Source organism: Amblyomma maculatum, unplaced genomic scaffold (genome assembly GCF_055883805.1).
Source record: "Amblyomma maculatum isolate TAMU_Amacu unplaced genomic scaffold, ASM5588380v1 scaffold_34, whole genome shotgun sequence".
Taxonomy (NCBI): Eukaryota; Metazoa; Arthropoda; class Arachnida; order Ixodida; family Ixodidae; genus Amblyomma; species Amblyomma maculatum.
In genome coordinates this window covers 403121-412392 of record NW_028146759.1, presented here as the reverse complement: position 1 = coordinate 412392, position 9272 = coordinate 403121, and positions in this window count along the sequence as shown.

The window sequence follows — 9272 nt, the reverse complement described above, 5'->3', positions numbered from 1 at the left end:
TACCGTGCCTTTTCCTCCCTATAAATCAATCAATCAATCAAGCGCTCCGTGGAGGTGTGTATGGGGAGATGAAGTACGGACTTGAATGCATCAGGCAATCAACACATTGTGTTTCTGCTACGTTGAGGTTGAGGTAGGGTAGCGTGGAGGTAATTCTGCTATCGACAAATGCCTGGACCAGGCCGACGAGACCATGTTCTTGCATACCCAAATACCGGTTAGCGATTCGACATATGAGACGCACCGTTTGAACCGTGTACCCAATCTGTCCCACACCTTATACGCCGTCGGCATAACGTTATGGGTCACGTCAGGAAATGACGCAGAAATGGAAGAAACCCTACAACTAGCGATGGACACCATTACCAAATGCGTAGAGAGGGCCGATCTATCGTGCTTCCTAACAAAATCAGAACTTCTGCTCATGCGTGTTAAACCAGGACAGAGGGCCATACTCAAATGCGGGTGCACGTTAAGGGACAACTCATATCGGAGGTGTCCGTCATACGGGTTCTTGGAATATACATCGAGAACAACGGCCGAAACAGAGTCCCTCAATCGCTCAAGAAATCGCAGAGGCTCACATTATTTCTCGCTCCTGGGCGTGCACACTATCCGATGGCCCCAGGAGAATTGTGCTGTGGTACGAGACTACTTCCTACGTCCTGCAGGCCGCCAGCATCCCCCGGTGCGGCTCGACTAGCGTGGCACAGTGAATAAGCAAGTAGCTCTAAAGTTTCCACTGCACCGCAGCCGTTGTATGAATCGCTTGAGTCCGCGGAGTATTCCCGTCGTTTTCTGAGCGGCGCATACAGGAAGGATCATCGCTCGCTGCAGCCGTGCCAGCCAGTGGCAGCTGACGCTTTGTATGCGCTCACTTCGTGCGATTCGCTGGTCGGGGTGTTTTCCGGAGGTGGTCATCGATCACCGCCCACACGTCCTCCAGGGCTGGGTGCTCTTCGCTGGAAGGAAGATGATGTGCTGCCATCGCGAGCACGTCAGCGCGTTCGTTGTCCTCGATACTGCTGTAGCCTAGAATCCACAGAGAGCGCAGCCGTTCTCCGCCAGATGCTCCAGATGAACGCGGATCTAGAGCAACAATGGAGTTCCACGACCGGTTGTTCGAAAGCGGCTCTAGGGTGGTGCGGAAATCTCAACAGCAAGGCTCACCTGGGTGGATGCAGGGCGCGCCTGAAGAATAAATCCAGGTCTATGAGCGCAGCAGCTCCGCCGTGGTGGAAGAACTCACGGACAGCACATGCCGCTTGTGTAGTTGCAGGGCAGGAATGTTGGTCGCGGAACCATTACTCGTTGTGTGATATATGCTCAATTTATGTCACGCGATCCGTGCGACTGCCATTGTTCGTGCGATCTGTAATCGCATGAACAGCATCAGACAGCGAGAATTATGCAGGCAGCATATCAATGCAAAACTCTCGGTTGTGCTAGGAACGAGCTATCAAGCGAATATAATTTTCACTGGTATTTCACGGCTGAACGTATCAACACGTAGAACTGATCGACGATAAGCGTAAGCATGTGCGCCTGTGCAAGCTGACATCAGATTGCTGAGGACCATTGTCTTTACAAACCTGACCGTGAGAGAAATGCTCTATGCGTTTTGCTGCTCTGTGTATTTCAGTTGCATCTAGTTCGCTTCGTTGTCACAGCGCTTCGCCACCCCAAAAATACATTTATAGGGCACTAACTGTGTCTGTTCAGCGGCTTCAGATTCCCCTTATAAGTTGAAGCTCCCAGTGCAAAGCTTGCGAAGACTAAATAGATGACAGCATCACTGTACCACTTATATCTGACTAGCTGGTAAAATCTAGTTATAAGAGCGGTTTAAGACCTGTTTATTTCTGGAGAATTTTCATCTGGTATCTCCAGGAACTGCGGAACGTATAAACTCAAGTGCACATCTCAGAAAGAATGGTTAAAGGGGTAAAACACAAGGGCGACAATACGCCCAGTAGCGGAAATTCCTCCCCTCTGATGCGTAACCCGCAAAGACGCCACGGAAAACACCAACTGCCAGCATTCTGAAAGAGGTTTTGCTAGTGTACCGCATTTGGAAGGTCCCGGAGCCGCCATAACATAGTCACAGCGAAAAGGAGAGCTTTTTGTAAGCATTCTTCATTTTCATGCTATTTCAAATGCGCCAGGTTTGTACGAAGCTTTTTAAAACAGGTACTTTACGCAAACAAACATTCTTTCTCGAAGCGATAAATGTGCCTCAACGTCACGTGAACCTCGAACGTAAAACAAATCGCTAATGGAGAAAATTTGGAGGTCCGAACCATTTTTGTCTTTAAGTAGAAACCAAAGATAGAGTAGACTATTCATTATTTTTTTTTAACTCTGGCAGAGCCAATTTCTTGTCATAATTTCATATTGTCACGGTGTGAAGTCTCTGATCAGAAGTCACCGCGGGACACAGGAGTTACAGAAGTCACAGTGCGGCAGGAAAAACTAGCAGGCCCGCTTCAACAGAAGAACTTCAGTTTCTTCGCCTCGAGGAGATGAACGTCGGTTTCTTCGCCTCGAGGAGGCACACGCTCGCGATCAGCGCAGAGGGAAGATAAAGAATGCAGCGTGTCATTGCCCCCCCCCCCCCCCCCCCGGGTACAAGAAGCATGGCCCCGATGCTGGAAGTGTGGGTAGAGATAAAAACAAACAAACAAAACAACCTTTGCACGAAGGGCAGTTGCTCGCGCACAAAAAGAGTCAACACTATCGGTCGTAATACGGTTTCAGGCGGACCACGTGGACCACGTCCGGGAGCGTGGAGCGTCGGGACTTTTTAAATCCATCAGGAACAACATCATAGTTTAGGTCCCCAACTTGGCTTACCACTTTGTACGGGCCAAAGTAACGACACAGCAGTTTCTCACTGAGGCCTCGTCGACGTACAGGAAACCAAACCCAGACACGGTCTCCAGCTGTGTACCGGGCGTCACGGTGTCGGAGGTTGTAACGTTGGGCATCGCGGCGTTGCTGATTCTGAATTCGCAGCCTGGCCAGCTGACGGGCCTCTTCGGCGAGGTGCACAAAGGTGTGAACATCTGCTTGTTGGTTGCCGTCGTCTAGATGTGGTAACATGGCATCAAGCATTGTGGTCACTTCACGGCCATGGACCAGACGGAAAGGTGCCATGTTCGTCGTTTCCTGGACCGCTGTATTGTATGCAAAGGTAACGTACGGGAGCACTTCATCCCACGTTTTGTGCTCTACGTCGACGTACATTGAGAGCATGTCAGCGAGTGTTTTGTTCAAGCGTTCGGTCAAGCCGTTCGTTTGAGGATGGTAAGGTGTCGCCTTCCTGTGTTCAGTATGACTGTGAATTAAAATCTGCTGCAGCAATTCGGCTGTAAATGCGGCTCCTCTGTCAGTAATCAAAATCTCCGGTGCGCCATGGCGCAGGACAACGCAATTGATGAACAACTTTGCAACCTCTAAGGCAGTACCGTTGGGTAGAGCGGAGGTTTCCGCGTATCGTGTAAGGTAATCCGTAGCAATAATGACCCACCGGTTACCGGAGTGTGAAAGGGGAAATGGTCCCAGCATGTCAATGCCAATCTGCTGGAAAGGCCTCGATGGTGGGTCTATTGGCTTCAAGAGTCCGGTGGGCTTAGTCGGCGGCACCTTACGACGCTGACAGTTGCGACACGTTTTCACATAGTGTGAAACGTCTGAGTTCAGTCGAGGCCAGTAGTACTTTTTCTTGAGCCTTGTAAGCGTGCGGGTGACTCCCAAATGTCCAGAGGTTGGCTCATCGTGGCAAGCTTGTAAGATTTCATCACGTATACACATAGGTACAACAATCAGGTACGGCGTTTGGCTGGCGGAAAAGTTTTTCTTCATGAGGACACCATTGCGCACACATAACGTGACAGAGCACGCTTGAAAGCTCTCGGAGCGGTTGTACATGCACCGTTTAGATAGTCCATGATGTGCCGAAGTTCGGGATCTGCAGATTGTCTTTCAGCGAGGCACTCTGTGCTGATGGCATTTAACAGTATGGCCTCATCAGGAATTTCATCTGCGGGGGGATCTACAGGGGCACGTGAGAGGCAGTCGGCGTCCGAATGCTGACGGCCAGATTTGTACGTTACAGTTATGTCGAATTCCTGTAATCGTAGACTCCATCTTACAAGACGGGTTGAAGGGTCCTTTAGGGTTGCAAGCCAACATAGGGCATGGTGGTCAGTCACTAACTTGAATGGTTTCCCGTAAAGGTATGGCCGGAATTTCGACGTCGCCCACACAATGGCTAGACATTCTTTCTCTGTTGCAGAATAGTTCGATTCGGCTTTAGATAGACAGCGACTGGCGTAAGCGATTACACGTTCTTGGCCGCCCTGTATTTGAACTAGAACGGCGCCCAGGCCTATGTTGCTTGCATCGGTGTGAAGCTCCGTGTCGGCGTTTTCGTCGAAGTGAGCCAATATGGGAGGTGTTTGTAGGCGGCGTTGAAGCTCTTTGAATGCTTGTTCCTGTGGTGCGTCCCAAGTGAAAGGCGTGTCTGTCTTTGTCAGACGTGTTAAGGGCTCGGCGATTCAAGCGAAATCTTTGACGTAGCGCCGGTAGTAGGCACATAAGCCAAGAAATCGTCGAACAGCTTTCTGGTCTTGGGGCGGAGGGAAGTTGGCAATAGCTGTGGTTTTCTCTGGATCCGGCAGGACACCAGCGTGGCTTACGACGTGCCCCAAGAACTTGAGCTCCGTATAAGCAAAATGACACTTCTCGTTCTTTAGCGTAAGGCCAGAGGATGTTATGGCTTGCAAAACAGTTTCAAGGCGCCGAAGGTGCTCCTCGAACGTTGGAGCGAAGACCACAACGTCGTCAAGGTAAACGAGACATGTCTGCCACTTGAGATCTGCAAGTACGGTGTCCATAAGCCGTTGGAAAGTAGCCGGCGCAGAGCAGAGACTAAAGGGCATAGCCTTGAACTCGTAGAGCCCATCCGGCGTAATAAACGCCGTTTTCTCGCGGTCCCTCTCATCTACCTCTATTTGCCAGTATCCGGATTTCAAGTCCATTGAAGAGAAATATTTCGCGGAGCAGAGACGATCCAGAGCATCGTCGATGCGTGGCAGGGGATAGACGTCTTTCTTTGTAACTTTGTTTAGCCGGCGGTAATTCACACAAAACCTCAGCGTACCATCCTTTTTCTTCACAAGAACGACAGGTGCAGCCCATGGACTCCGCGAGGGCTGGATGACATCGTCGCGAAGCATCTCTTTCACTTGGCGGGTGATAGCGGCGCGTTCAGTCGGAGACACTCGGTAAGGTGACTGTCTGAGAGGTGGCACGGTATCATCCGTAATAATGCGATGCTTGGCGAGATCGGTTCTGCCAACACGTGAAGAGTTGGAGAAGGTCGCCCGATAGCGCTGGAGGAGCTGGTTCACTTGGCGATGCTGCAGTTGAGAAAGCGCAGGGTTAATGTCGAAGTGTAAATCGGTGGTAGGCCTCTCTATTTCGGTCAATGACAGCGTCGCAAGTCCAGAGGCTTTTCGAACATGCGTGATACCGCAAATATGGGCCACTACAGTCCCCGTGCTTAAATGCTGGTGCTCACCGCCAACATTTGTGAGTAAGACATCTGCTTTGCCGTCTTCGAGGCGAACGACTCCTCTGGCTACAGCAAGACTGCGTTCGAAAAGTAAGATCTGTTTGCTCTCCACGACACCTTCAAAGTTTCGCAGTGTATTCGCAGCCACAGACGTCATCACACTGGAACGGGGCGGAATAGTGACGTGATCATCAAGGATGTGTAGTGCTGTCGGTCGCTCTGAAGCACTGTGTATTGCGTTCTCAGTCGATAAGGTCACTGACTTAATCTGCAGGTCGATAACGGCTCCATTCTCTGCTAAGAAATCCATGCCAAGGATGACGTCGCGGGAACACTGGACAAGTACGACGAAGGTTGCTAAGTACGTTTCTTCTTGCACTGTTACCCTAGAAGTGCAGGTACCGGTCGGCGTTATCAAGTGGCCTCCGGCAGTACGAATTTGTGGGCCTGTCCAGGGTGTAGTCACTTTTTTCAGAGTGGCGGCGAAAGGCCCACTCATCACAGAATAATCGGCGCCGGTATCCACAAGCGCTGTCACGTCGGTTCCGTCCACTGAAATGTTCAGGTCGGCGGTTACGGCTGTGATGTTGCCGGAACGTCGCGGGGTCCGGTCACGGCTGCGGTGTGGTACTAGCTGATTTCATGTCGTCGGAGAACTGGAGCGCCGAGGCAGCGGATCATTGTGGGGCGCGTCGTGTCGTCGTGAAACGGAGTGGCCATCCGGTTGCAGCGGTGGAGGAGCTTGAGAATTTCGTCGATGAGCAACCTTCCCTCCAAAGGTTGCCGCGTCTAGTTTTCCCGATGGGGGCTAGGGGAGCGGACCCGCGTCAGGCCGGCATTACCACGTGTCTGCGAGGAGTATTGGCGCGGTGAAGGCGACCGCGAGTAGTCATAAGGCGTTCCGGATGATTCAGCCAAGTACGTGTCAATGGCAGGGGGTCGTTCACCACGCTGCGGCTTTCGCGCGTTGTCGCTAAATCCCGGCAGACCCATTCGTCGGTAACAGCAATCGCGGAACAGGTGACCAGTTTCGCCACAGTGGAAGCACAGCGGGCGATTATCGCGAGTGCGCCAGACGTCGCTTTTGCGTGGACGCACCTGAGAAATTCGAGCGGGAGGTGCTTGACGACTGTATGCAGGGGCTGCTTGGTGCTGACTGGGACGTGGATGCTGACTGGGAGGTGGATAGGCACGACGAGTGACTGCGGCGTAGGTCATGGCCTGTGGTGACATTGGCGGGAGCGGCTCGGGTGGATTGAGTGCCTGGTTGACCTCTTCCCGAACCATCTGAGAAAGGCTGGATACTTGAGGGGGTGCTGCCGTCGAAAATAGTTTTTGCAGCTCCTCGCGTACGATGGCCCGTATGGTCTCACGGAGCACGTCTGTGCTACCAGTGTCCGCGATGGCGGCAGCAATAGGGATGGACGGCCGCTCGTAGTGCTTAGATCGCATCTCTAGAGCCCTCTCTATGGTAGTGGCCTCGGATACAAATTCCCCGATGGTCTTGGGAGGGCATCGCACTAATCCAACGAAGATCTGTTCCTTAATTCCCTTCATGAGATAGCGAAGTTTTTTTTCTTCGGACATGTTTGGATCAGCGCGACGGAATAGCCTCGTCATGTCCTCGAAGTAAACGAGGACGCTCTCGTTAGGGAGCTGAACTCTCGTCTGTAGGAGCAGCTCGGCGCGTTCTTTCCGAAAAACGGTGGTGAAAGCTTGCAGGAACTGGTCCTTGAAGGAACTCCACGTTGTGATAGTAGTCTCATTATTTTCAAACCATGTACGAGCTGAACCATCGAGCGAAAAAAATACATGCTTCAGTTTCTGGTCGTCGCCCCAGCGATTGTACTGGGCTACTCGCTCAAATTTATCTAGCCAGTCTTCCGGGTCGTCGCCGAGAAAGGCTTGGAAGATGGGTATCTCCCGCGGCTGCTGCAACACGAAGGAGGGGGCAGTGGTGTCTACCTGCGTCATTACGGGTGGTTGTGTTGTCTCCGAAGGTGGTGCTGGAGAAGATGGTGGCGGCCTCGCAGTACGAGAAAATTGTAGAGGCGCGAATTCAGGATCAAGCCCTCGAAGCCGTCGGCTACTCTGATGGGTAGGCGTAATCTCGATGGTAGGAGATCCTTGAGGGCTGGAGTCTCGGCTGGTTGGAGGTGTTCGGAGCATGGGTTGCGTTACCCAACAGCTCCACCAGATGTCACGGTGTGAAGTCTCTGATCAGAAGTCACCGCGGGATACAGAAGTTACAGAAGTCACAGTGCGGCAGGAAAAACTAGCAGGCCCGCTTCAACAGAAGAACTTCAGTTTCTTCGCCTCGAGGAGATAAACGTCGGTTTCATCGCCTCGAGGAGGCACACACTCGCGATCAGCGCAGAGGGAAGATAAAGAATGCAGCGTGTCAATATTACGATAACTTGGACATGTGGGGTACGTTACTCGAATTTCTTTAACGCTTAATTCTTGATTGGCAATGAATGTTTACGCTTTCTCTTGTTTTGTACACACAGGAATCTGCAGTCTCTCTTCACCTTCATGTGACAGTAAGCGCGGATTGACGCCGCGATACCATGCTATTGTGTACGTGTGCGGCGGGCGCCTTCACCTCCACTGTCATGGCCCTTTAACCAGCACTTTAAGTCAGGGCATGGCTTCCTGGTTTGAAGCTCATGAATGCAAGATGCCAGCATGCCAGCCCTCTTATTTTTCTCGGTTGCACCCAGAGGGCATGCCACAAGTACATGGCTGCCACTGAATCTCATCTCATTTGGCCGCGAGAACTACGCGTGAATTATATGTAAAGATGAATTGAATACTTGTACAATAAGAGTAATTAATGTACCGCTGGTAGCGCTCAAGAAAGGCACTTTGTGTCTTTTCTGCTGCTCTAAATGCCAACTTCTATCGATATCATACATTGAAATAATCAATGCTTTAGAGAGAGAGAGAGAGAAATCACGTTTACTTTTGCACTGGTCAAAAGGTTCGCGAGGATCCGAGGCTCAGCTCTGTCCCAGCCATGTCCTCACCTCAGCTGTCGACCCGGTCTCTTGGATCTGAGCAGCGGCCAGAGCGAGACCGTTGAGTTCACGTTGTTCTTTTTCGCCCTGTTTGAGTAGTAGTTCATCCCAGGTCGCATCTATTCTGTCAGGTTTTCCAAGTTTAGGACACTTCCATATCATGTGCATCATGTCCTCTATGCCGTCGCAATGTTTGCATCTCGGGCTAGCAATTCCTGGGAGCCACATGCTCTAAAGCTGGGGTTCGGGAAGACTCCAGTTTGTGGCTTACGCCACATAACCTCCTCGCTTTTCGCGAGTTGCTTACACACTTTTGCAAATGTTGATTTGCCTAATTTGCAATGATTAGGGATACCTTGGTATGTATTAAGGCCACCTTTTAACTCTAGAAACTGTTGCAAAGAAACCTATTCGCGTTTAGCTACGGCACATTTTACTATTCTCTGAAACAATTCTGTTTATTCGGCAACCCTCTGGAGAAGCAGCGGGAACTATCCTCTACTCCGAATAGGTTTTTGTGTTAGAAGGGTGGTATAAGAACCGAATTTAAATTCCAAGTTTGGCATACTGTCTCTACATCAAGCAGGCTCATGCGTACAGCATAGTTAAAGTGGGGCTAAATACGTTGCGGGGTATATCATATTTTTAGAGACAAAGTTTTCCTCAACAACACA